We start from the raw sequence: 3953 nt of genomic DNA, 5'->3' as shown, positions 1-3953 counted from the left end.
GCCGCAGCAGTACTTCGAAAATTTTCGTTTTTAAATAAACCTTTTTTTTTAAGAACGGACGAAATATCAATTAGTCATTGCGGTAGTGCTAAAATTTCTGTTTTTAAATAAGCGTTTTGTTTTAAAGAACAAGTAATTTCTCTTAAAATTTGCATTGCTTTGAAATATAGCGTTATTATACAAAATGGGAAAAGAGATAAATGCCACATCAGTCTAGTGCGACATTCAGTTTAGTGATTTGTATTAATAGGGACAGAAAAAAAAGAATAACCGGTACTCCAGCAGCGGCTGAATAGTACTGCTGCGTGATAGTAGCGGGACCTGGCGGCACACGAGACACATCTCGGAACCTGATAAAGATCTCAAAGAAAGTTTTGCACCACCTGGATATATGCAAACGTCTGCGCACTTCGATTCTAGGCCAGAAGGAAATGAAAGAATAAATACTGTAAAACTAAAAAAGCAACTTTACTTGCAAGTAAAATAGTGGTAAAATAAAATAAAACAACAAAGTAAAAGTTGAAGTTTTTTCAGGTTATCAATTAAGACAAGGCATCGTTCCTCGGCAACGTTTCGACAAGTTTCCTACTCGACATTTTCAGGCGGAATATCGGGTTCATGTCCACTCTACATCTACGTCTACAGGAATACTCTGCAAATCACATTTAAGTGCCTGGCAGAGGTTTCGTCGAACCACCTTTACAATAATTCTCTATTATTCCATTCTCGAACAGCGCGCCGAAAAAAACAAACATCTATATCTTTCCGTGCAGGCTCTGATTCCTCTTTTGTTATGGTGATCGTTTCTTGCTATGTAGGTTGGCGTCAACACAATATTTTCGCGTTCGGAGAAGAAAGTTGGTGGTTGAAACTTCGTGAGAGAATTACGCCGCGGCGAAAAACGCCTTTGTTTTAATGATGTCCACTCTCTCCTGTATTTCGCGATAATGCAAAACCTGTTGCCGTTCTTTGAACTTTCTCGATATACTCCGCCAATCCTATCTGGTAAGGATCCCACACCGAGCAACAGTATTCTAAAAGTGGACGGACAAGCGTAGTGTAGACAGTCTCTTTAGTAGATCTGTTAAACGCCTGCCCCATAACATTTTCTATGTGTTCCTTCCAATTTAAGTAGTTTGTAATTGTAATTCCTAGATATTTAGTTGAATTTTCGGCCTTTAGATTTGATTGATTTATTGTGTAACCGCAGTTTAACGGATTCCTTTTAAAACTCGTATGGACGACCTCACACTTTTCGTTATTTAGGGTCAATTGCCAATTTTTGTACCTCACAGATATCTTTTATAAATCGTTTTGCAGTTTGTTTTGACCTTCTGATGACTTTACTAGTCGATAAACGGCAGCGTCATCTGCAAACAACCTAAGATGGCTGCGGAGATCGTCTCCTAAATCGTTTATATAGATAAGGAACAGCAAAGGGCAAGGGGGACGCCAGAAATCACTTTTATTTTACTCGATGACTTTCTGTCGATTACTACGAACTGTGACTTCCCTGACAGGAAATCACGAATCCAGTCACATAACTGAGATGATATTCCATAAGCACGCAATTTCACTACTAGCCGCTTGTGTGGTACAGTGTCAAATGTCTTCTGGAAATCTAAGAATACAGAATCAATGTTCGAATACAATATATGTTCTAAAATCCTGCTACATATCGACGTTAACGATGTGGGCCTGTAATTTAGTGGATTACTCCTACTACCTTTCTTGAATATTGGCGTGACCTGTGCAACTTTACAGTCTTTCGGTCCGGATCATTCGTCGAGCGAACGGTTGTATATGATTGTTAAGTATGGAACAACTGTATCAGCATACTCCGAAAGGAACGCAATTGGTACACAGTTTGGACCAGGAGACTTGCTTTTATTAAGTGATTTGAATTGCTTCACTACTCCGAGGATATTTACTTTTAATTTACTCATGTTGGCAGCTGTTCTTGATTCGAATTCTGAAATATTTACGTCGACTTCTTTGGTCAAGGAATTTCGGAAGGCTGTGTTCAGTAACTCTGTTTTGGCAACACTGTCGTCGATAATATTTCCATTCTTATCGCACAGAGAAGGCATTGATTGTGTCTTGCCGCTAGCATACCTCACATACGACCAGAATCTCTTTGGATTTTCTGCCAGGTTTCGAGACAAGTATTGTTATGGAAACTATTATATCTCGCGTTGAAGTCCGAGCTAAATTTCGAGCATCCGTAAAAGATCTTTTATCTTGGAGATTTTACGTCCGTTTCAATTTGGCATGTTTTTTTACGTTGTTTCTGCAACAATGTTCTGACCCGTTTGTGTACAAAGGAGGATCAGCTCCCTCGTTTGGTAATTTATTTGGTATAAATCTCCCAATTGTTGCCGATACTATTTCTTTGAATTCAAGCGACTCCTGGTCTACAGTTTTATTGTTAATTTGGAAGGAGTGCAGATTGTTTCTCAGGAAGGCGTAAGTTGAATTTTTATCTGCTTTTTTGAATAGGTATAGTTTTCGTTTATTTTTGGAGGATTTGGGTGTTACAATTTTCAATCTCGTAACGACAACCCCGTGGTCACTAGTTCCTGTGTCCGTTTTGATGCTTATTATTAGCACAGCATTACTTGTTGTTAACAGATCAAGTGTGTTTTCACAACCGTTTATTATTCGCGTGGTCTCATGAACTAACTGGTCAAAATAATTTTCGGACAATGCGTTTAGCCCAATTTCGGATGATGTTCTATGCCTTCCTCCGGATTTGAACATGTATTTTCGCCAACATATCGAGGGTAAATTAAAGTCACCAAAAACTATAAAGAGGCAAATATGTATTTGAAATAAAACTCAAGTTTGCTTTGAACCTTTCAGCAATTGTGTCATCTGAATCGGGAGGTGGGAAAAAGGACGCTTGTCAAGAATGACCGCTACCCATACTAACTCACAGGAGCTACCTACTTCAATTTTTCAACAAGCTAAATTACTTGTAACAGGAACAAACACGCCACCGCCAACTGTGTTTAGCCTATACGTTCAGAACACCGTTAGGTTCCTCGCAAAAATGTCGGCTGAACTTATCTCCAGCTTTAGCCAGCTTTCAGTGCCTATTAAGATTTGAGCATCAGTGCTCTCTATTAGCGCCTAGAGCTCTGGTGCTTCCCCAACGCAGCTACGACAATTTACAACTGTTATATCAATGATACCTGTATCTACCTTCTTCCTGTGTCCGGCATGCACCCTGTCAGACTGAAACCCTTTTTGTGTTTCCCCGGGACCCGCTAATGTAAAAAACCGTCCAGTCCGCCACACAGCCCACGCTACCCGTGTAGTGGACTCCTGACCTATTCAGCCGAACCCGAAACACTGATCCTATGACGCAAGTCAAGGAATCTGCAGCCTACACGGCCGCCGAACCGTCTGAGCCTCTGATTCAGACCCTCCACTTAGCCCTGCACCAGAGGTCTGCAATCGGTCCTGTCGACTATGCTGCAAATTGTGAACTCTGCTATCATTCGCAAGCAAGACTGGCAGCCTGTACCACTTCTGTTAGCCGCTCGAAAACAGAGAGTATCTCTTCTGATCCAAAGTGACACACATCATTGGTACCGACGTGAGCCGCCACCTGCAGTTGGCCGCACCCTGCGCTCTTTATGGAATCTGGAAGGACCCGTTTCACGTCTGGAATGAGTTCACCCGGTATGCATTCAGAGTGCACACTGGCTTTCTTCCCCTCCTTGGCAGCCTTGCCCCTAAGGGGCCACATAACGCTTCTAACATTGGCGCCTGTGACTGCCCGGATCTTGCAGGCTAAGAGGCTTCCTCTGAAACAGGACGGGCGACTGCATCTGGCTGAGCGACAGTGTCAGCCACAGACAATACCTGGAACCTGTTTGTCAGGCTGACTGGGGAGGCCTTATGTGCGACCCCCAGGAAGTCTTTCGCCGCTTGCCACGCACCGAGGC

Source organism: Schistocerca cancellata, chromosome 6 (genome assembly GCF_023864275.1).
Source record: "Schistocerca cancellata isolate TAMUIC-IGC-003103 chromosome 6, iqSchCanc2.1, whole genome shotgun sequence".
NCBI classification, from domain to species: Eukaryota; Metazoa; Arthropoda; class Insecta; order Orthoptera; family Acrididae; genus Schistocerca; species Schistocerca cancellata.
Note: the sequence above shows the minus strand (reverse complement) of the source record.